Genomic DNA, 25499 nt, shown 5'->3' with positions numbered 1-25499 from the left:
ATCCTGCTTAATTTACAATAATCTTCTTTCTCTAATGCAGCTTAACTGAGTTAATTTGGCCATATTTGGTCAGTGATAGGAACTGAAGTGGAATTCAGTGACATGTCTGATTGAGTTAAGCTTTCAGGACATTTCTCACTAAACCCCCTTGTTAGAGATGCCACTTGTCTCTGGTAATGGTCGTTGTCCAGTTTATTGCTGTTATATGTTTTATGTCAAATATACACATTTAAAGAAATATTGATCAAAATTATATGAAATTGTTTGGTGTTTGCAGCTTTTTGATAATTAATAACATCATTTACAACAAGAGTGGTGTTCCTAATACAAATGAACATCAATGTGTACAGAAATAAACCTGTATACTAAATAAACTTGAAAAGTACCAAATGCAATTTTCTTCATTAGTAGTTATATAATACTTAACTTTGTTTTTCCATTAACAATTTGATTTAATTAGCATATTTTCTTTTTATGTTCTTTATTCATACATGTAGCAGTCATTATTTTTAAGTTTAATTGTCAATTTATGAATTCATAAATCATGTTTATGTTGATTTTGTTGCAATCTTTTAAGATGATAGAGGTAAAAAATGTCATGGAGAAAGAAAAATGGTTTGAACTGACATCACAAAAGTCCAAAATATTAAATATCTTGTATAAATACATGAAATTCTGTAAGAAATTGTAAATTAGATAGAGAAACATGTATTGGCTTTGGAATCTTTAAAAAGGAAAGAAAATGCTTCTGGTTAGTGATTCAGTTCAAAAACATTTTTGTTACCACGGTGACAGAAGAACACCAATGAAGGTACATCAAAGTGAATTGATCACAGTGTGAACTGAGTGCTCCTCAATATTGATTGACAAGTATATCATTTTATAGGTAGGATTTGAGTATGTAATAAAATAGATACATTTGTATTGTAAAAGTGCCCACGGGAAATTAACTTCTCTTTTGATCCAGTCGTTGTGATTTTATTGATGTTAGAGGAAAGTATACACTATGACCAAGGCAGGGGATGACATTTTGTAATGAATTTTTTCAATCAAAATTTAAATTGATTAATGCAGTAAAATCACGTTATCGTAGAAATCACGGTCTGCAGATATCGTATCATCGTAGGTACCCATGAAGCATTAGTTGCTGGCATGGAACTTCCCGTCATGGGTGGTGATGCAACAGACATAGTCGTCAAAATGGTTATTGATGTAAGTTGTCCAGACTGAAAATTGAACCATTCACGGAGCTATTGTTTTGTTTCAAGTTTGTTTTATACTGGCAGAAGTGTTTTCCACAACAATATAATGTTTCATACATAAGAGATTGGGCCCCTATCTTCTAAGGTCAAGGTCACACTTTTGAGTCATGGATCACGTCTGATCTTGTCTTGATCTGCATGGAACATTCTCACCAAATATATTTCCCTCAATGTGATGGCATTTTTCTCACAAAACCCAGGCCCTTAAGCTATCTCAAACATCAAGATCACATTTAGGGGACAAAGGCCATGTTTGAATTTGTCCTAACTGCAAATTTGTCTTGTCAAAGGAATAAACAGAAAATATTAAGATGGTATAATGATTAATACTATAAGAGATCTAAAAACAAAAACAAAAATCATTGATTCCTGTATATCTAATATAAGCAGTAATAACACTCTTGAAAATGTTTCTCTATTTCAAAACATTTCATGTTTCTGTAAATCTGAGTGCATGCTTCTTTGAACAATTTACAAAATGATATACACTGTATTTCATTATTCCTGCGTATTGATATTTCTGTTTTTGTTCCATTAAATTTGATTTATATAAAGTAATGTTATACCCATGGTAATTCAAACAGACTTAAAATTTCATTCCGCACAAAATGATCTATAGGAAATGCAGTGACTTCAAATAAACACATTGTGTTTGAAAAGAACAATAGTAATTATAGTTATGCTTCCTTCAGTCTGTAGAAATGCTCTTATTTTCACTTATCATTATATAATATGTCATGTTAACTTGAGCAATTTATGGTAATTATATCCATGTATAGCACATATAATTATTCTGACCCCCAGGTCCACCCTTAAATAAGGGTTTGTCTTATACAAAGGTTAAGAGAATATTTCAGCCTATGACCAGTACTTAAATTCTCCTAAAATCAGTTGACCTATTACTTACAAAATTCTTCAATGAACAAAATATGTACTAGTAAAAGAAAGTTTTAAAAAAACAACAGTTTTCTGATTGCCTGAGAAGTGGCAGTTCAGTGCGGTTTCAGTGAGAGATCTCTATCTATTGCTCTTTCATTGCTTGCAGTAGTTTAGCTTGTTGAGAAAATGAGGTTAACTCCACAGAGAAATCAGTGTCAGAGCTGATACCAGCTCTCCCTGCAGGCACAACTTTATCGAACCATACTGTTTCCCTAGATGGCTCTATTACTTATGGGTTAATGCCATAAAAACAGTATTAGTAGACTACTGTTACTAGATAACGTATTGCTGAAATTAGCAATTAATTCAGTTAAAGTTTTATTTATATACTATATCATAACCCTAGAAATGTTTGTGAACAAAATATTTCACACTTTTATGATGACAGGCGATATAGCAGCTACAAACATTTGTGGAAATACACGAAAAATGGGAAAACTTAACAGCTAAAGCACATAACAAACAAAAATGTGGAATTACGGGTATTATGCTGCAACAGCTGGTTCTTTTGTAACTACAAAACTTTGTGGAAACACACTGACCACAAAAGTCATTAACTTCAATAGCGCGAAACCATATCTAGGTTGTCATTATGCAGAATCTTAGTTTCAAGGAAACCATCATTAAACAAATGAAAGTGTGCAAGTTGGGGTCAATCCATTTGTGACGCTAATCCTTTCCAGAGACATAATAATCCTTTCCCAAGACTAACTCTGTAACCTGGATCTTTAAGTAACTACTGATAAATGTTCACCATCATAATACAAGGTATAGGCACAATCTAGGTCATGGTCAAGGTCACTGTCAAATATATATGTGTCCAATTAGCTGAAAGGACAGTAGGCAGAGTATTTACCCCTGCGAAATTAAACGTTACTGTTCATGAACAGTGCATGCATATTTCATGAATGGAGTTCATGAACACTTCATGAATTGTTCGTGAAGATAAAATGGCACAAATTTTTTAAACATTCTTAAATACCGTGTTCATGAACAGTGCATGAAAAGTGAAAGTTGACTTCAAGACCTAATGTACCTGAACAGTTCATGAACTATTCACTTCATGAATAGTTCTTGATATTTTGTTGAACATGAATAGTTCATGAACTTCTTGCTATATGTTTTTATTGTGCCATTTTATCTTCACGAACTAGCAGGGAACCGTTCATGAACATGATTCTTCATTAGTTCATGACCTACGGTCATGAGTAGTGCATAAAAGATTCAAGAAAATGACATCATGATTGTTCCTTTAAACTTTTATCATGGACAATTCAAGAACTTTGTTTGATTCTTTAATAGTTCATGAACACTTTTTAAGGACAGTTCATGTCCAAAAATTCATGAACACAAATCAAGAACTGTTTAAGGTTAGTTCATGAACAGTTCTTTAATGGTTTGAAGTGTTCATGATTTCAAGAACTGCATTTCGCAGGGGTTACCTTTCCTATCTCCGGCTTAGTCTATATCGAAAATATCAAAGCAAGAAAATATAAGAGCATGGGTAACTATTAAATTTATTTACTACTTTTTGTAATCTTCTTTCCTGAGTCTTGCTTTGTTGAAAATACAGACTCTCATCTCAGACACACACTGGTAGGCACGCATGCATGCCGGCACACAGAGTTGTAATGTTTCCTCAATGGAATATTCTTTATTTAGATATACTTATATATAATTGTATTAGTCTCATTTAACTGTTCTTTTAGTCGAATTTAACTGTAAATAAATAATCCTAATTGACGAGGATTTAAGCACCTGTTGCATCATTTATAAGCTGTAATGATCAACTATTACCAATTAGTAGATGGAAGATAAAGGGAGAAAGTGGGTTTTTTCTGGGATTGTCTGCCTTAAGTACACTTCTTTTTAATTCCATTAATTCCTTTCGTTACTGTCACGTGATATTTCAAGTGTTATTACCTACCATCTTTGTCTTGGGGTAAAAAAAACAACAATAAATTTTGAATTATTATTTAGTAAAACAAATTTTGCATTGTTTTTGCCTCCCATCTCTGTCTGGGTGTTAAGTAAAAACAAATTTTGCATCATTAGCACCTCCTATCTCTGTCTGGGTGTTAAATAAAACAAGCATTGCATCATTCAAAATCATTGCTCCAATCATTGTCTGAGGGTTAAAAAAACCCAACAAATTTTGTTTCATTATTACATCCCATCTTTGTCTAGGGGTTTAATTAAACAAACTTTGCATCGTTATTACCTCCCTTAATTGTCTTGGGGTTAAATTTTTTAAAAAATCAGTGTTATTACCTCCCATCATTATCAAAAAATATTGTATGAGCCGCACCATGAGAAAACCAACATATGCATTTGCGACCCGAATGGATCCAGACCAGACTGCGTGGATCAGGATCCATGCTGTTCGCTAATGGTTTCTCTAATTGCAATAGGCTTTGAAAGCAAACAGCATGGATCTTGACCAAACTGTGCGGATGCGCAGGCTGGTCTGGATCCATGCTGGTCGCAAACGCATTATGTTGGTTTTCTCATGGTGCGGCTCATATTATTAATGTATCAAGTTTATTGGACCTCACCTAACTACTTTGCTTATGTTATGTTGACATGATAAATGATAAGTGTAAAATCATATCTGAATATGATATCTTAAAAACTCCCTTTAATCTACTTTTAGATTTTGCAAGGATTCTCTTTAATATTAAGTTAAGACATCTTTTAAAAAATATCTTCACATTTGCATTTTATTGTATGTAAAAGGGATATCAGATACTTTTGCTATTGTCAGTTACTTCAAGTTAGGCCCGGAGAATTGCGTAAAAGAAGACATGCAGCGATATAAAAGAGGTCTGTGAGCAGATCTAGTATAACTGCACTGCAGTGGCATGAAATTTCTTTTCTGTCATGCATAATTGTTCAAAATAAGTTTTTATTCATTGGAATATGATGAAATAGAATTTCATATTGCATGCAAAGGAACCATATAGGAACCTTATTTCATGCAGTTATGGTTTTACACCCATATTACACCCACATTATAGGTGTGAACCTAGCCTATGTCTTCCAGAACATTGTGCACTCTCATGCCAATAATGATACATGCATTATAATGTTTTTCATATAGGTAGTTAATATTCCCTGTAGACATTTTATCTCTTTTAATAATGCGTTTGTCTTTGAGTACGGTAGCTGCGGGATATTTTCACTCTCTGATCAATTAACGTGACAGCGCATTCAAGCTGAAAGTTTCAGTGTACAACAATCCTTTGAGTCTTGTTCTTTAACCATCAATATTTGATTAGCAAGCCATTATTCTTTTGCCCTGGAGCTTAGTTCGGAATAAATCCCCTTGTCAGAAACTCAGCCAAAATTACTATATAAAGTGGCCAGTGTTGGTAGATCCTATTGATTGCTGAAACTTGTGAGAGGGTGGACGAGAAATAAACTATTCATTTGAGGGAAAACCATGGGTACAGGTCTAGATGACTGTTTCTTACATACCAGACGGGATGATCTTTCACAGAATATTTTGGGCAGCAATCTGGGTTTGCGCAAATGTGTCGAGAAAGCAGAAAATTAACATTCTGTGAGCTATTACTAATAATAGTTGGATGATCAGCTGTCCACAATTTTACTTCAACATCTCCTCTTAAACTACTGGTCAGAATTACACCCAACTTGATCTGTAGCATCCTGGCAAGGTCCCCTCTCAAATTTGTTCAAATGGGGGCACTTGGCCCTTTTAGGGGCCACTAGAGCTAAATACAGAAAAACATTTAAACAGCTTCTTCTTATGAACCACTCGATGGATCTTCATTGAACTTGGTCTGTAGCATCATTGTGAGGTCCTGCCACAAATTTGTTCAAATGGGGGCACTTGGCCTCATTTAGGGGCTGTTAGAGCTAAAAATATACATACCTTTAAAGCATAGCTTTTCATGAATAGTCTGATGGATCTTCATCAAACTTGGTCTGTTGCATCTTTGTAAGATCTCTCAAATTTAATCAAATTGATGGAGGCACTTAAATATCAGGCCCATTTAGGGGCCACTAGAGCTGAAAATAGAAATACCTTTAAACAAATTTTTTTTCATGAACCATTTGATGGATCTTTGTCAGACTTGGTTCGTAGCATAATCGTATGGTCCTCTCTCAATTTTGCGCAAATTGGGGCACTTGGCCTTTTTTAGGGCACGCTGTAGTTAAAAATAGAAATATCTTAAAATGATTTCTCCTCAAGAATTGTGTGACGGATCTTCTTCAAACTTGGTGTGTAGAATAGGTGGAAGGTCCTTTTTCAAATTTGTTTAAAAAAGGGCATTTTGTCCCTTTTAAGGGTCACTAAAGCTAAAAATAGAAAAAACATTAAAAAAAATTTTAATGACTTTTTCACCAAACTTGGTCTGCTAAGGTCCTGTCTCAATTTTGTTCAAATAGAGGCTCTTGGTCCCTTTTATGGGCTGCTATATGTTAACATAAAAACTTTCATACAACTTCTTCTCATGAACAGCTTGATGAAGCCTCATCAAATTTAGTCTGTTGTGCATCATTGTTAGATCCTTTCTCAATTTTGTTCACTTGGCTCATTATAGGGGCTGCTAGAGCTAAAGGTAGAACTACTTTAAGAACACTTCTTCTCATGAACTGTTTGATGAATCTTCATCAAGCTTGGTCTGTAGCATTATTGTAATTTTATTGTCAAAAAGAGAAATAGGGCCATTAGAGCTAAAAATAGAAAAGTTTTAAAACAATTTCTTCTCATGAACAGCTTACTGGACCTCCATCAAACATGGTATGAAGAATCATTGAAAGGTCCTTACTCCGATTTGTTTAAATAAGGGCACTTGACCTGTTTTATGTTTTTGTATGACACAGATATCGCCATTCATGATGCAGTGTGTTATATGATTATTCAAGGTCAGATGAGCGACTTAGGGCCACTATGGCTCTCTTGTTATCTGATAACAGGCCATATCTAGATCTGTTGAAATTGTATATAAAAAAAACTGAAAACATTTTTACTTAATACTGTTATATCTGCAAAAAGTAATTTGCTGACTGCAATGTTTTATGATTAGATTACTAAGAGAGCAAAGCCAGACAAAAACATTTCTCATCTACATTTTTTTAGACAAATTGTAAAAGCGACTGTTTAAGGGAATCGTGAAAACTCAAAGGTAGATTTAGAAGCCATAAGGTATGGAGGCATGATTAAGCATAATTCAATTTCGTCTTTCTTGCTGTTCAGTTTTAATCAATAAGTGATAAAACAGCAGTGTCTCACGGGACACGTGACATGTCTAATTGAACTTAAATTGACTGCTTCACACAATGCTCAGTAATGAAATGGTAGGAGAACTTAGGATTGGCTAAACTAAGACCTGCTGTCGAGTGTGTCAGCTCAAATAGTGTTCCTGAGTCTGACAGCTAAAATTAAGAGGTCATGTCTTTCTCCTGTAATAGTGTTCAAGTTTCTTATCAAAAAAGTGTTCAAGTCCATCAGCTGCAAATAATGTTAAGGTCTGTTACCTAAATGGGGTTCAAGCACCTTTAAATGTAAAGTTGTCCATGCCTTAACATTTGGGATAGTGTTTAAGTCTTTCTGTTGAAACGGTCATTTGATACAGCGTTCACATCTGTCAGCTGAAACAGTGCTCACAGTTTTATCAGGTTTTGAAGTCTGTTGGTGTTCAAATCTTAATAACAGACATAGTGTTCAAAACTGTCGGCTGTCAAAAGTATTTTACTTAGCCTTATATTTTGAGAAAAAAATTAAAACAACACCAAATCATAAAAGAAAGAAAATTGAACAGCATATAAAACATGTAAACTATGTAAATCAACAAAACAATTTAATTGTCAGTATACTGATATACATTGAATTACGGAAGGGGACAGATTTTTGAACAGTTCAGTGCCTTTAAAAACTCACCATTTACAAAGAACTGTTACATACCTTCTTTTCAATGCTTTTGCAATAATGTCCCAGTGCTGAAATTTCACATAACTCAAGGTAGACATAGTTTTCAGCAGTTGTTTATTTCTTTACAAATGTCATTCATTTTTAAAGGGGGACAACTTTTTCAGAATATTTTAAGTATCCATTGTACAGGACAGTACAGCAGAACATGAAATGGTTAGTTGGATAGATTGTTGGTAAAGATGATGTTTGTTTATCAAATATTTCTGTGTTTTGATGATATATTCATAAACCTTAAGTCTCTCAGCTGAAATGCTGTTCATTCAAATATTGTCTGTAGCCGAAATTAGAAGTGTTCAAATGTCTAGGACAGTTGAAATAGCATTCAAGTGACATCTGAAAGAGAGTTCAAGTTATTGAGCTTAAACTGTATGGGCTCAAGATACAGTTAAACAACTGCATTACTCAACAAAAAGAGGATTAAGGAATAATGTTTAGTCTGTTAGGTATATGTATGTGTCAGTTTAAATGAATGAATGCTAATTCAATCACAAGAAACATATAAACATCCAGTTTTGCCTATTAAAATTTGAAACATATTTCAATTCAAGTTGCATGTCTTGGAAGTTTAGAAAAGAAGTTTTATATCATTTAGTTTTAGTTGTAAGACATGAAAATGCTGATGAAATTCTAAATTCCATTTAAGCAGAAGTCACCAAATTTTATTTTTTTGTCACCTTTTCAATATTTCTTTGCAGATTGGAGTTTGGTAGAAGGATAGTTAAAACTTTAACAGTATAAATTACATGTCAACTCACATTTTCTCATGATATATTGAAGTAGAGAATTTAAAGAATGTTAAAAAGGTGTAAGAACATCAGATGAGTTGGTGATAAGAATAAATTATTTTCTCTTTATTATCAGCAGACAAAATACCTGGTATTGAAAGTGCATTTATATCTTTTGATTGTCATTCTTTTGTCTTCCTAGAATGCTGTTTATTGCACAAAAAACGTTTTTGTGAGGTCTGTAACAGACCTTGAAGTGGAAAACTTGTCCTTAGGGGGATAATGTATGAAGGAGTTCTAACTGTAAGTGGTAGAGGTTTTCCGGGGTAACCATGTGGTTGAGGCCAGTTATTTCACCCTCTCAACTGTAGGTTTGAATCTGTGTGCTTAGTATTGGTATAATTCTTTCATAGATGGAAGCTTTTGAGCTAAACACGTGGAAAGACAGTGATTCGACCTATAGATACTACCAAACCATCCCCACAGCCACTCCCCTCTCAATTAATGTATATAGGGACAGTCTGTAGGCCTTTCTTCGCTGCTCAAAGAAGTGCCAGACTGATATGAGTTTCCATACATTGTTGTTAAGATCATAAAATTATTCTGAAAAAGTCTAAATTTTCAATTAATTTTACATAAAAAATCATTAATTGGGAAATACAAAAGGGATTAAAATCATAAAAAAAATCCACAGTTGTTACATTAAGTAAAGTTACTGTTTAGCAGAATGGGAAGAAAATCAATAAATCAAAAATTAGAGAAAAAAAACTGGGAAGTGAAATTAAAAGCTAATGGTAAAATTTGCATTTTAGCTTTCCCATTTTAATGTAGACACTTGTGAAATTATTTACAACAAAAGCTTGAAACTCTACAGCTGAAACTAATGAACATCAGTTTAACAGCATGATAAACAAACCGTTATTCCATACAAACTCATCCATTTGTCAGTGCAAATATTAATTAAAGCATAAAACAATCATTTATTTATGTTTCACCTAGTGAGCTATTGTCTTGCTGCTATTCCATGTTAATTGCTGTGAGTTTTGTTCCTCTTGGTATAAACTAAAGCAATTTTGTAGGAAAATGTTTTCTCTAGTGGGCTGGAAAACACTTTCAGGTTTCCATTCTGTAACCTCATTGCTTTGATTAATAATCATCACCATCTTGCATACTGGGTTCATGCATTTTCTGAAACTGAAAGTTGTTCTGGGAAAACAGGTTCAATGCATGAGGATTCTGATGTAGTAAACTTCGTTTTATATTTTTTTTGTTTCATAGAAGACCTGCTCTTGTGTTTTAATGGCTGAAAAACTGGATGTTCTTCTTGCAGAGCATGAGTTAAACTGTCCTTGTGGGAGATGGAGCTTAGCATATATTTATAACAAGGAAACAGATCTCACTATAAAAGTACAAAAAGCCCTGTTTTACTACAGCTTGAGTTACTCTTTTGGAACTTTGTTAAAGTAATATTCACTGATTTTTGTAATAGCGGTAGTTTGTAATATACTTATCTTGCAGCTGGAAATGTCCTAGACTGGCATCAGTCATTAGAGTCCAGAAATATCCTTGTTTTGCAGCTGTAAATGTCCTTGTTTTGCAGCTGAATAAGTCTGTCCTTGTTTTACAACAGTAAATATCCTTGTTTTTTCAGCTGTAAATGACATTGTTTTACAGCTGTAAATGACCAGGTTTTGAAGCTGTAAATGTCCTTGTTTTGCAGCTGTATAAGTCTGTCCTTGTTTTACAACAGTAAATATCCTTGTTTTTTCAGCTGTAAATGACATTGCTTTACAGCTGTAAATGACCAGGTTTTGCAGCTGTAAATGTCCTTGTTTTGCAGCTCTGAAAGTCTGTCCTTGTTTTACAATTGTAAATATCCTTGTTTTTCAGCTGTAAATGTCCATGTTTTGCAGCTGTAAATGCCCATGTTTTGCAGCTGTTTAGCTGTAAATTACCTTGTTTTGCAGCTGTTAATGTCTTTTTTATGCAACTGTAAATGTCCTTGTTTTGCAGCTGTAAATGTCCTTTGTACGATGCCCAAAATGTTTATATATCTTTGTACCATACCCAAAATGTCTATCTGTCTTTGTTCGATGCCCAAAATGTTTATCTATCCTTGTACCATGCCTGAACCCAAAGTATTTATCTGTCTGTGTACTATGCCCAAAATGTTTATCTGTCTATGTACTATGCACAGAATCAGCTTATCTGACCATATACTATGCCCAGAAGGCTTCTCTGTCTATGTTCTATGCCCAGAAGGCTTCTCTGTCTATGTTCTGTGCCCAGAATGCTTCTCTGTCTATGTTCTGTGCCCAGAATGCTTATACTATGCCCAGAAGGCTTCTCTATGTGCTATGCCCAGAAGGCTTCTCTGTCTATATTCTGTGCCCAGAATGCTTATCTGTCTTTGTACTATGCCCAGAATTTTTATCTGTCTTTTTACTGTGCCCAGATATTGCATATCCATCCAGTCTTTCATTTAAATGAAGCAGTATAGTGGGACAGTTATCTCTGGCTGTTTCTTAGCCCTTCTTAGCCTTTTCTTTAATACTAAATTGACCCAAGGTTGTAGACCAATTTACATCACTGACAATCAGTTAAGAGTAAAAGTCTGCTATGCAGATAACCAATACACTAAAGAGGCATTTTTTCCTGTGTCCTACATAAAAAATTAAGCTGCTTTTCTTTGGTAATAAATTTATTATCTTCATGTAGCTACTGGAGCAAATATGTTGACCCCAGTCCCTCTGGGGATGGTATATAGTGATTGCAGTGTCTCTGGCCATCCCATCTGTTGTATCCTGAGAATATTAATGGTTTCATAATATACACGTTGCTAGTTCAGTTTAAGCTCAATACCTTACCACAAGACTTCTACTCAGTTGGTCATAGGTTCAATACACAGTCTGATTATCAGTCATCCATCTATAAATCATATAGTATAGTTGTCAGAAGTAGACCGAGAGTATGGATTCCTAGAAGTGTGTACTAGTAACTGAAATATGGTGAAACAATCAAAACAAAAGAATTCTTAAGACAATGCTTTGCAACAATTCATTAAAACTGTGAATTTTAGTCTGACTATACAAAGTATATGTCCTACTCAACCTGCCGCCGGCATCAGCATCCTTCTGCACCCACACATCTTTTTCTCTGTAATTACTTCATGGATTTGCTTCAAACTTAAAATTGTTCTTCCTCATAATCACTCACATCGTGTGGCACAAGGGCCCTAACTTTGCTTGAATATTTTAAGAATTATTTCCCAATTTACTTAGAATTTCAGGTTAAAGTTTTGATGCCCTTTGCATTTTATCTCTGTTATTACTGAATGGTTGATTCAAACTTAAATTAATTGTTCCACATCATCATCCATTAAGGTTAGGTGCTTCTGTTTTATTCAAAATGTGAACTGTCTGTGAGAAGATGCAGACAGACTTATTTTGTTTACCTAATAAGTGTGTTTAGACTTCAATTAGTCTAATTTAGAAAGCAATATTGCAGAAGTCTGCAGATGTTACACCAGATATGGTGACAACAGAAACACAGCAAACTTGTTATAAAAATATATGACCAACTACTTCCCTGCTTCCATACTTTCCAAATTTTATGAATTTGTCCATACTTACGAATTGCTCAATTCTGGCAGTAACAGTTTCACCTTGGAGAACTATTGTATCGTTTTTAATTAAGTTCAGAGACTTTTAACTGTTCATTCATCCACTTGGTTTATAAATATTTGTAGGTAACTTGACTGGCACTGCCAGTAATGTGTTACAAGTGCTCCTATTGCAGGGAGTGTTTCATCTTGTTTCTGTACAAGGGAAAGGCTGATCCGCTCTCCACATTTTTGGGAAGTTTTGTCATCTGTACCAAATTTATAAAGTCTACACTGAAATTGGATCCTCCTTTCTGTAGTTAGTTGTCCATCAGGTGTCATGTCCTACCAGGTCTTGTGTAGTACACTTTCACAGAGTGAGGATGCTGTGTGAGGTCACAGTTTTAAATAATTTACAGATGGTATGCCTTACCACACTGACAGAATTGTTGATTCTGATTTTGTGTTAAGTCATACCAAAATTAGTGTCAAAGTAATTTCATGTGGTTTTACCTGTCTCCTCAATTTACAATAGGTAAGAACACCTGTATACTGTTTTTATTCTTTTGCAAATGGTGTAAAATCTATAAAGGTGAGTAACTCTGGCATGATCAGTTAATTTGCATATAGAGTGTATATGAGAAGTTTAACTGAATATCAGCTTGTTATATCTTTTACTCTAAAGTTTCAACTTGGCTTGACATTTAGTGAGTTCAGAATAAGTGCGCAGCACTAAGTAAAAATTTTATTCATTGCTAATCAATGAACATTTCCACGTTTGAAATGTATCACAGAGATACTCCAGGCATATTTCATTGCATCATATTTCATAGAGACTGTGTAACAGCAGTAAAACTGTCTTTTACATATTAGCTGCTGCACCTTAACAGTCACGCTGCAAGGGAAAAACCTTAAATTTCCTATTCCATGCAGATCGATAGAACCTCAAATACGACTGAAGGAGGAGTGGTTTATCAGTCAACTGTTTGTGAAAGCAGATAAATGAATTAGTTTCAGAAACGTGACCAATATGTTTCATGCAGATGCTTCACTTCCCACCTTATTGGTTCTAAGACATTTTTCTATTGAAACAATTTGGTTATTATTGATTTAAACTAATAACATCATTATTCCATTGTCCCTTTCTATTTTTCTTATGTGGAGTTAAATTGTCACTTCCACACAAGTATAGGTTATATGGCAACTTTCCACTTTTTTATGGCAGAGGCAAACCAGGTGCCCCTTTTGGCATTATATCAGGCAAAGGTGGGCACTTTGGTAGAACCATTGGCATTCCATAAGCCTGTTGGATGGCTTCTGCACATAAAAGAATCAACAGCAGTGAGGAGCATGTGATATGAAGGGTTCAGCCATATCTAGTCTTGAAGGGAGGTTTTGTTTCTATTTTTCTGGAAGAACAAAGTGGCATTATTTGAGTCACTGAACACAAAAGCACAATTTTGTTTCATTGAAATTTACATCTGGCAAATACAGATTTGTAATTGCATAATTTCTAGAAAAAAAGGCATTCTTATTTTGTGCATGAAATAGTTATAGGAAAAAATGTTTGCTTGAAATTTAATTGAAAAAAAAATATAGCACAGGAAAATCTTTTTTTTTTTGGCATTTTAAGATGTTTGACTCACAGGTACTGACTGTATTTTGAAATCTTTTGTTGGTCTTGAAAACTGTCTGGATGTAAAGTGCATTCTGTCCCAGACAATATACACCTTCAAATTAAATTTGGGTATATCTGCAAGCCATCAGGGTATTAAATTAAAAATGTTACAAAAATTAAGGCTGCCTTAAGCCTTTTCCAATTGTCAAATCAGCAACCAATCTGCCAGTTACCAATATGTAGGACACAGTCCTACTGTTTTTAAGACTGTCATTTCAGGTCTTAGAATTCTTGCAGTTTCATGTACACCATATTCAGAAAAAAAACTTAAGAATTGAATCAGCATACTTGGTTCTTTTGGAATTTTAGTCCAGCGTCTCCAGAAGAGCACATCTCATGGGATTATTGAGGATTTTGAGACAGCAGTGACGAAGACACTTGTATGCAAATGAGATGTAAATTTTACATCTTTGTTTTCCTCAGGTCCGATTCTATCCTGAGATAATGGATTCCAATTTCTGATATTTACATTCCAAAGGATATGCACCACTCAGAGACATTTGGGAATCATTTGATGAATGTCACAATGAAAACCTCTGTTTTAGAAGTTATGTTAGTGTGAAATAATACTTTTTATGAACCTTGTAGTTGAATTCTTAATGATTTGTAACTCCAGTTTTTAGGCACAACCTGTAGGTCCTCCATTAGAGACTAAAAACCCAGAAGATGGCCCAAAGTAAGGTAAAGTCTCTTCATGTTGGCAAAATAAATATTAAAAGATTTCATGGAAAATGAGTACATTGAATGTTGAGCCTAATAACTTAGGTAATACATGTATTCCCAGTCGACAGGATCATAAAGTTGTATAAAATTAGCGTTAAATGGTAACTGACAATGGACTAATGAATGGACTTTAAGCAACAGACAATGGGCTATGGACCTTTCAGATAACAGACTAAGGCTCTAGACAATGGACTGTGAGCAATGGACTTTATGTATCAGGCAGTACAGACTTTAGGCACCCAGTGGACTTAAGACAGTGGACAGTTTATTTTAGGCATCACTTGCATTAGATAATGGACTTTTGGTTCTGGACAATAAGATTAAAGCAACATACAGTTGACTTAAGGTAAAATGGAATGGCCATCTGAGGCAGTAGACAGTAGACTTTACGTCATGTTTATGTTGAAAATTTAGTTTGAATTTGCTGTCCACATGAAACTTGGAGACTAAAATACTAGAACTATGTTGTTATACATAAGAGTAAAGAAGTGAATAAGAGTGGACAGTAATGGTGTTTATTATTAATTCTAATTCTTGTTAACATAACTTGTGTTTGTTTATATGGGACTATTTCCTCTTGGTCCATCCGTTGTTTCTAGACAGATTTAGCAGCCTTAAATCTTTAATAAACTTATTGCCTTTTCAGTAGATCAAGGTTTTCGCATGTTACCGAGTTGTGGAAACTAATCAAATTTAGAAGACAGTTGTTTTATTTTCCAATCTCGTAAATCTAATTTACATAATGCTCACACATTTCCGTTCTTTTGAATCTGACTTTCTGCGAAGAAAATTTTACATCTGAGTGTAAACATTTAAATATTTGCAGAATCATATATCTTAAAGAAACTGGATTCTTGGAGCAATGATAAATATGCTTTTTTTCAAAGGACCACAGAGGATTTCTTCTGACTGCACTGCCATTGAATTGTATATTGTGATAGAATAATAGAAAGTCTAAAACAGATATAGAAAGATAACAAACTATGGCACTGTAATGTTCTTAAAAGTGATTAAGAAGTACGCTTATTGGACGGGGCTTGGGGCACAAAGACTATCCGGAGGCCACGAGTTTGCTCTGAGGTAAAGTAATATTCACTGGCAAGTTGAGAGTAGACAGTATATCTGAGATCATTACAGCTTCATCTCCGATTCGTGTGGGAATGTTTTTGTCTGAGTATTTGTGAATATCAACTTAGCACTGTTTAAGTCCAGGGACCTTTAGTAGGGTAACTCACCTCCATTGGTTAGCACTGGTATGCAATCCAGGAACCATAGGTAGGTTCACTCACTTCTAATTAAGTTAGCACTGGTACAGAATCCAGGAAACCTTGGTTCATTAAGTCATCTCTCTAGTTAAGCACTGGCACAGAATCCAGGAACCCTTCATAACTTATTCATCTCCCTAGGTTAGCCAGGGACCTTTGTTAGGTTAATTCCCCTTCATAAGGTGGCAAAGGAAACCTTGGTACTTTCATTGGAAAAAATGGTGTTAAAGCTATTAAAGAGCAGGAGAAAAAAGCATATTACTTTGTTATCAATTTTATCTATAATGTGGTAATTATCTCTGAGTACCAACATTTTCAAGGTATATTGATTTCCCTGTAGAAATGATAGAGAGTCGACTTTATCCTGTCTTCAAAGTGACATCTTCATAAATCTTCAAGTAGACAATATATCCCTGATATAAATCTAATGCTGTCAGAGCCATTTTGAATTGCAGGCTTTTTAGCTCTGTTTATGGAGAACTATCTCTGGTACAAACATTTCAAGAGTTATGCCCCCTTTTTACTTTTAATAAGTTTCATTTTAAATGTTTTGTGCACTTTTACCTCACTCCGATTACAACCATTAATATACAGTCTCCTTGTAATGTATCATCTATTACATACTGAGTGAATTGTCATTAAGTTACAATTTTATGACATGATATTAAATATTCTTATATAGAATAACAGCTATAAAATATAATTTTACATAAAACTTAATTACTTTTATCTTGAATAGAATATTTCTGTGCTGTATTTTGTGGAAAGGAAGTATAATATATTATGAATGTCGTTAGATCTTGCTGTAAGCTTTAGCCAGCTGGCAGCAAGTGATTCTGCCTTTGCAACCAATGCAGACCAAGATGATCATGGTCTGCACAGTTCCCTATTTAGTCAGTAAATTTTCAGTAAGCACAGTGAACATGCCTTTGAACAATTAGTGGTACTGTTGAAACTGAAAGATGGACCAGTCTATTTTAGAAAATTTGCAGGGTAAAGGTTAAAAGCAGGCAGAGTACCAGACTACCAACCTAGAGGTCACTAGGTAAGGTCTGCAGTTGAGGTAATCAATTGAGACCACTAGTTGAGGTCGCTAGTTCAATCATTGAGCAGTGTTCTACCTAAACAATTTCAGCTCTGCTTAGTATACAAAGAAGTTAGAATAACTGTTCAAAAATTGGGCCATGATACAGCCAAAGGAACATCATGATTAATTCAGAAATTTGCTGGTGTTTAGCATTGATTCCCGGCACCATTTGTCTGACATTGAGGTCCCATTATATCAGTCGGGAAACAAAAGAAATTTTCAGAAATATGTGAAACTAGTGTACCTTCTATAAAAACCAAAGTATAATTTGAATATGTGTGATTGGTTCTTCTCTGTTATTTATAAAATAATGCCAAAACCAGTGCAGCCAGTAAAATACATGAAATATTTCCTAGAATCAATTAAATGCATTGTCACAAGGGGGTTTTTGAAATGATTAAATGGAAAATTTTGTCCTCTTCTTTTTTGTTGATCTGTAACAGGATATCATTCATCTACTAACATAGCTAATTGTAAAGTGGAGTTTTTTCTCACAATGGATAATGAAAGCATGTTTGTCTGTTTTGATGGATGACTTAAAAGAACTCTTGATAAAATTCTTTCTTCTTTTTGTATTTTGAATATGTCCTGTAATCAATAGTCTGACAATGTCAGAAATTGTGTTAGTTCCATTGCATTGAAGAGTCTGTCTTTTAATATGAGTGTTTTCATCTTTAAGTAAGCAAACCACAGAAATGATGATTACCTGTCCAATGCATGTTTTACCGTACTGCCATGTAAGATTGGATACTTCTTAAAAAGTTGTCCCCCTTTAAAAATGAATGTCATTTGTAAAAGAAATGAAAATAAACAAATCCTGAAATTTATGTTAAACTTTAAGTTACAAGAAATTTTAGCACTGGGACATTAAAATTGCAAATGCATGAAAACAAAGGTATGTAACAATTCTTTGAAAATGATGAGTTTTTAAAGCTGTTGAACTCACCGAAAATGTGGCCCCTTATAATGCAGTCCTTCTCCAGGATGCAATGGCATTATGCATATATCAATAAACTGACAATTATTTTTTAGACAAATATACGTGTTTTATATGCTGTTCGATTTTCGTGTAAATGAAATCATTCTTTCCATAATTTGGTGTTGTTTGAATTTTTTTTTGGAAATATGGAGCTAAACATTGAGCATCCTACACTGTCTGTACCCCATAACAAACATAAATACAACCGTTCCTGTGATACTTTGGTTAATATGAATCTTTGGTAATATGCAAGAAAAAATGTATATACTGCAGTTGTTCTTCTTGGTTGTGGCATGCAGTCCTTGTTCCTTGAATCTGTGTGTAGACATGACAAAAACTTTACTTTACAATCCTTTTATTTTGGAAAAATTATAACTATCCAATTTATTCTTCTGTTTCCAGAAGTTTTTTTTTACATGCAAGCATTTTCCTCAACAATTTTGAATTACTTAACTTTTGACATATTTGGAAAAGATAGCTCAGCAGCAGGCAAAGAATTTGAACATCAGAACATTCTCAAATATTAGTATTGATTGTTATACAGCATCTTACAGGTATCTAGTGGTCTGAATAATATAAAGAGATCAGTAATACTTGCCTATCTTGTGTTGTCTGATTATGTGCCAGGGAATATCTTTCCCTGTCTTTCCCTAGTTTTTCCCAAATGAAGTACCTTGTATAAAATAGTGTGCACTTAAGTGATGTCACAATATTCTTAGCCTGTTATGAGGTCATTAATGATTTACATAATGCCAATATATATGTAAATATATTTGTGATGATGCAACAGTCTATTTTAACATAGTTAGCAAGAAAAAGGGATCTTACAGGTCTGTCAGCCAGTGACAGCTGTTTTAACAACTCTGTCGACAGCAAAGATAATGCCTTGTTTCTGTCCCTGGGGTAGGAAAAAAACCCTCTCTTACACAGGTAGGAATGTAAGATCCTGATAGACTTCATAGATATGCATTGGAATGGAGTTTTAACTTAATTACATGGTCTACATCATTTGAATTTATGTTTCGCCTTGTAGTCAACATGCATAAAACATACTGGAATTTTGTTGTCCCATAAAACTTGTAAAATCTCTCCACATTTCACAGACATTCCAGGAAATGAAACATCATTGACACTGTGTCAAAAAGCCATAAAGTTCTTCTCTATTGGAGCATACAAACTTAACAAGTGTAGTTGGGTACATCAGACCAGATCAAAGGCTAGCACCATGTGACTAATGCACACTTTGAGGTGATCAATCAATATCTGGTGATAGGCCTCTTGCAGGATAATTCTATAAATAACATACAACATGATAACTTAACTATCCCACTGACAACATTCCCAAACATTTCTCAGGGTAAAATTGCTACTTTCAACAGCATTGTCAACTCTGTCTATACTTGATTGAATTTTTAGAAATGGTTTTCTGTTTTCACCAAAATTGATTCATCCGTATTTCTCTTGACTCGGCAGTTCTTACCGTTGGAATTGTTATCACTGTTTTTTATTTTTTCAGTTTTCGTTCCATAATTGTCGTCTACAGTACTAAAAATGTTCATCAACACTACCCACATCGTCTGACACAATGAGTGTTGTTCTGGAAGAAGAATCTCAGGAATTATGTCCCTTTTTATGGTTAAAGTTATTAATCACCCAAGTGATAGCTCTAGTGTACTCAGATATGCCCTATTTTACTATCAAGCATCGAAACAGTCAAGCGCGCAGTACAGTACGCTCCATCAGATCTCTATACAATGCGAAAACTCTGCTTGTAGAGTGGATTCTACTTTGTCCTGCATCACTCTCAGAGCCTAATATTTGAGAAAAAAATAAGGACATTTTGAATAGGACAGATTTTGTGTCTAGTTAATATCCTTGCAGTTTCACTAGAGGTAATTTTAGCAGTAATTGTGTATATTGCAAGTGGCAGCAATATTAAGACGACAGAAGTGGCGTGCCAAACACAATCACATTAATCGCAGTTTCAGATAATTGCAAAATATATAGTGGAAATGAACATGAAATTCAATTGTCCAGGCTCATTACTAGTACTTGGCCTTTGCTTTTGGCATTTTCTTGGCTGATTGAGATATGTTGTATAACCTTCCCTTTAGTCATATATACTATACAAATGTCATGAACTGGGTTATAGGAGACCTAGGTCTTACATTTATTTTTGGCTTGACTGTTCCAAGAATACAGTTGGAGTTGTTCTACTAAACCGGGCGTCAGCGTCACACCTTGGTTAAAGTTTTGCATGCGAGTTCATGTCTTAATTGCATGCATCAGATTGAAGCATAACACAAGGCTTCCTTGCCATTAAACCTGCTGAAATAACCAATTTAGATAACTCTTGGTTGAATTTAATTCTAATCATAGCCCTTTTTGGACTTTGCTCAAAGTTTTGCATGCAGCTAACAAGCGGACAGAAATTTCACACAACATTTCCCAGTTGTATCTCAGGAACAGCTAATTGAAACTTTACACTTATCATCTAATGTACTTGTTTGAAGTCAAATTATTGGCCATGTTTAACTTAAAAAATTTGGTTGAAGTTTTGCATGCAAGTTTATATCAATGCCATAAAAATAGCTTAGATAGGTAAGTCTTGCCAAGTTACGGTCCTTGGACTTGGAACTTATTGAATAGTGGAGCAGACAAGCTTACAAGTTTCTGAATAGTTTAAAGCCATTTTTGAAAAGTTTAAATATTTGAAATTTTATTGTATTGTCATTACGAAGCTGGATGAAGAAACCGTCAGTCATCTTTTATGCAGGCCTGTAAGGCACATATTTTTTTCCAGAAGAATGGAGACAGTTGATTTAGATGGTAGCTTTCTTCATAAAATTTTCTTACATATTTAATGTATTGTCTACAGTTTTCAACATCATATATGAAATAAGAATAAATTCACCTTAAAGGTATCTGTTACTCAGTGAATCAAAGACAAAGATACTCTAGGTCATTCTACTTAAATTTGTTTGTTTTGTTTTGTTTGTTTTGGGTTTAACGCCGTTTTTCAACAGTATTTCAGTCATGTAACGGCGGGCAGTTAACCTAACCAGTGTTCCTGGATTCTGTACCAGTACAAACCTGTTCTCCGCAAGTAACTGCCAACTTCCCCACATGAATCAGAGGTGGAGGACTAATGATTTCAGACACAATGTCGTTTATCAAATAGTCACGGAGAACATACGCCCCGCCCGAGGATCGAACTCACGACCCCGCGATCCGTAGACCGACGCTCTACCTACTGAGCTAAGCGGGCGGGCTTCTACTTAAATATATGTATATATAGAAAGTATAAGAAAATATAGACATCTGGAGATATCTCTTGCAGACATATGATACAGGCAGTGTCATAGATTGAGTCATATTCATTTATGTGGGAAAATGGCAGCAGAGTAGAGATTTCGGCTGACCGAGACATTTTCTGGAAGTATTCATCTAAATGTAGATGAGTATGTGATCTTAATCTATTGTTTCCCCGGCTTTATTGATGGCTTTCGGCAGACGTTGAACGATATATCAATCCTTTTTGAGGAAGAAATGGCAACGTTTATTTTGCAGTTGTATCTTTTCTTTTGTTTTTTGTCCGTCAGTCTATCAGAATTTTCAGAATTAAATTGTAAGAATGTTTTCAAAATTTGAAAGATTGAGGAAGAGGATTTTCTTAAATCAGGACAATATCTATGGTCATATTGCTTCACTTTCATTTGAAGTTGCAGTCCACATATTTTATGTTTGAATATCTGTGTTGAAACAGTCACTGGGAGTACGTCTTCTTAGAACTATTGCATTATAATTTGTTCTCCGATATCAAAATGTACTTTCTGCATTAAAACAACATGAAATGCTGGGAAAGGAAATCTGGATATGATTTATTGATGTAATAAAACTTTGATATCACATTTACAAGTCTTGTATTGACATCTAGCAGCTTCTAAGCCCATATCCTCTGGTTTGCAATGTGTATTTGATGCATTTATCTGTAATATTTTATTGGTTTTAGAAACCAATTTGATTAATAACCAAACCAATAATGGGCTTGCTTGAATAGAAATTGCTGATATTTGTGTAGAATAATGTTCCTGTTATTTGACCATCATAGAACCGAAGACAACAATTTGTGATGGCATGTAGTTGACTCAGTCCTAGAATCATATGCTTGTTTCAAAATAGAAGCCTAAGTTAATATTGATTTCTAAATAAAATCATTGGCGACTAAAGAAATAACCATCAGTTAGCTTATACAGACATGCAATCTTGTCATTTTTTATGTCTTTGCATATTTTTGTAGTTTGGAGAATGGTGCACCTACAGAAAATGGCCAATATTGAGGAAAAGTAATTAGTTTGGATGTTAATGGGTTTTTTTTTTTTCATTTTTTTCTCTCTCAAAAGTTAATATCACATATTTTAAATGGAAAACTTCCATTTTCTCAATGGACTTTTCTCAATGGGGTTAATGAAACTTGTGTTAATGAATACTGCAGCAGGAGAAATCTGTTTTTAGAAGCTTGCATGCAAGTTTTGATCAGTTGATAAATATTACATTTGGGACACATGAAAACTGGGAAGTTCCAAGCCAGCTAACCTTGCCTGTTGTAAAAGAATTTTTTATGAAGTAAAATAGTCAAAGAATGGCCTCAAGGTTATAATAAAATTGAATGAAATATGATAAAAAATGAATGAATTAGCTGTAGTTAAAGTGTGAGAAACAATTTAACATGGACCTATTCCCCTTCCAAGTAATAAAATCATATTTCTAAAATTCCATTTGTAAATCTCATAGAATTCATCTAACCATAAAGTCCGGAAGGGCACTCAATCATAGGAAGGTCCTAGGGTACAAATATGATTTATTTTATATGATATTTTAATTTGCTGTGTTAGTGAGTTTGTCTTTTAAAAGCGGCATGGATAAAAACACGTAGAAACAATCCTGCCATTAGAATTATCTGTTCCATTTCTGCAGTTTGTATTACTGGGAAAAAACTAAAGCCTATTAGAATTTGATCAAGTTTGATTGTATTTGATTGTGATTTGCTGAAACCTTGATAAAGTCAGCGCAACATTCCGGATCAATTTTGCCTTGTGCAGCATTACATTCATACGCATTAGTAATTCTCTGTACAGCTTCCATATAAAACATTATCAGTTTTACTGGATTTCTTTGATAAATTAGAATATTGCACTTGTGACTGAAGCTTCTGGCTTCTAGGAAGGTTGATCAGAAAAAAGCTAGAACGTTCATTTCTTTAATGCAAAACAAAGCAATTTTATTAGATACTGGTGATAAAATTTTAATTGATATTTCCCCAATCTTCTAATTGTTTTAATTTAATCAATAATTTCGTAAGAATATTCTCTTATTTCAATACTCAGTTTAACCCTTAGCCTGCTAAATTTCCGAAATGGACTTTTCCATCATTCAGTTTGGGCAATACCATTTATTATTCGAAGGGGTGTTCACTGAAAATTTACTAACTGAATAGCGAACAGTGCAGACCATGATCAGCCTGATCTTGGTCTGCACTGGTCGCAAAGGCAAAACCAATCGCCGCCAGCAGGCTAAGGGTTAAGTGGTGTATATCTTCCCCTTATTTTTTCTGAAAATTTTTTAGTGACACAGCAAAATTATCAATTTTTTTTTTTTTTATGTAGTCTCTTAAAATATTTCTAATTCATATCAGAATTGTCAGATATCTAAATCATGTCATTAATACATTTCAGTACTTTCAATATATTTCTGAATCATATCAGTATTCTAAGTATTTTCTAAAATTATTTTTTAGATCATATCAGTTTTACATTGAAAATAGTGCTTTTCATAACTATATCATTCAGTATATTCTTTATTTGGACAGCTGCTTTATATGTTACATCTCAATCGCAAACGTATATTCTCAGATATTCTGCAAATGATTTTCATTGTCATTCATATCAGTATCCTCAAATATTCAATAAATAATTACTTTTTGTATCAATATTCGCAAATACTCAGTGAATAATTACCATTCATTATCATTATCCTCAAATATTTAATAAATAATTACTTTTTGTATCAATATTCGCAAATACTCAGTGAATAATTACCATTCATTATCAGTATCCTCAAATATTCAATAAATAATTTCTATTCATATCAGTTATTCTCAAATATTCAATAAATACTGGTACTGATGATAAACCCGGACAGATGATAAAGTCGACCACCTTGGAAATATTCGATTGCAATCGGTTATTTATAAAATTGAACACACCATCTAATAGTTTCCACTTACAACACCAACTGGTGTAAACAAAAACAAAATTGGTAAATATTCTGTATAAATAAATGACTTACATAAATTTGTATAAAATATATTTATCCAAAATTACTGGGGAAGAGGGTGCTTTTTGCGCATGCTCACTGTCGAAACATGAAGGCCTGACATTTGGTAACTTTTCATTACTTGATCAGGAATGACTGTTGCAGCTTTTTGGGGAAAGTTTCAATATAATAATACCAAGAAAATTGTGTAAATGACAAAGTGTTCGAATTTATCATCAGTCAACGTTCATACAGTCCCCTTTTTACATACCCCTTTCAGGACCTCACTTCGTGTGAGTTTGTTTACTAAATATAAATTTGAATTATGTAAAGTTTTCAGGAAAGGTTAAGCTTTATTTTGATACCGACTGTTGATTACAATTTGCAGAAATAAAAAAGTTACAGGTAAAAAACCTCATATTCTGTTCGGGTTTATCATCAGTACCAGTAATTACTTTTCATATCAGTATTCTCAAATATTCAATGAATAATTACTTTTCATATCAGTATTCTCAAATATTCAAATAAACAATTACTTTTCATATCAGTATAATCTCAAATATTCAATAAATAATTACTTTTCATAGCAGTATTCTCAAATAAATAATTACTTTTCATATCTGTATTCTCAAATATTCAGTGAATAATTAGATTCTACTTTACATATCAGTATTCTCAAATATTCAATAAATAATTTTCATTCATATCAATATTCTAAAATATTCAATATTATCATATTTTTAGCTCACCTGAGCACGAAGTGCTCAAAGGTGAGCTTTAGTGATCACCCTGTGTCTGGCGTCCGTCGTCGTCCGTCGTCCGTCCGTCCGTCCGTTGTCAACAATTTGACTGTTAACACTCTAAAGGTCACATTTTTGGCCCAATCTTAATGAAACTTAGTCAGAATGTTACCCTCGATAAAATCTTGGATGAGTTCGATATTGGGTCAACTGGGGTCAAAAACTA

General features: G+C 33.9%; 1 protein-coding gene across 17 annotated transcripts in view; it reads left to right on the top strand.

Moving 5' to 3' along the window:
* LOC128555690 (receptor-type tyrosine-protein phosphatase delta-like) overlaps positions 1-25499 on the top strand; it is a 292697-nt gene that overhangs the window by 139682 nt on the left and 127516 nt on the right. The window lies entirely within an intron of this gene.

Source organism: Mercenaria mercenaria, chromosome 3 (genome assembly GCF_021730395.1).
Source record: "Mercenaria mercenaria strain notata chromosome 3, MADL_Memer_1, whole genome shotgun sequence".
NCBI classification, from domain to species: domain Eukaryota; kingdom Metazoa; phylum Mollusca; class Bivalvia; order Venerida; family Veneridae; genus Mercenaria; species Mercenaria mercenaria.
Note: the sequence above shows the minus strand (reverse complement) of the source record. Positions and strands in the feature narration are given on the sequence as shown.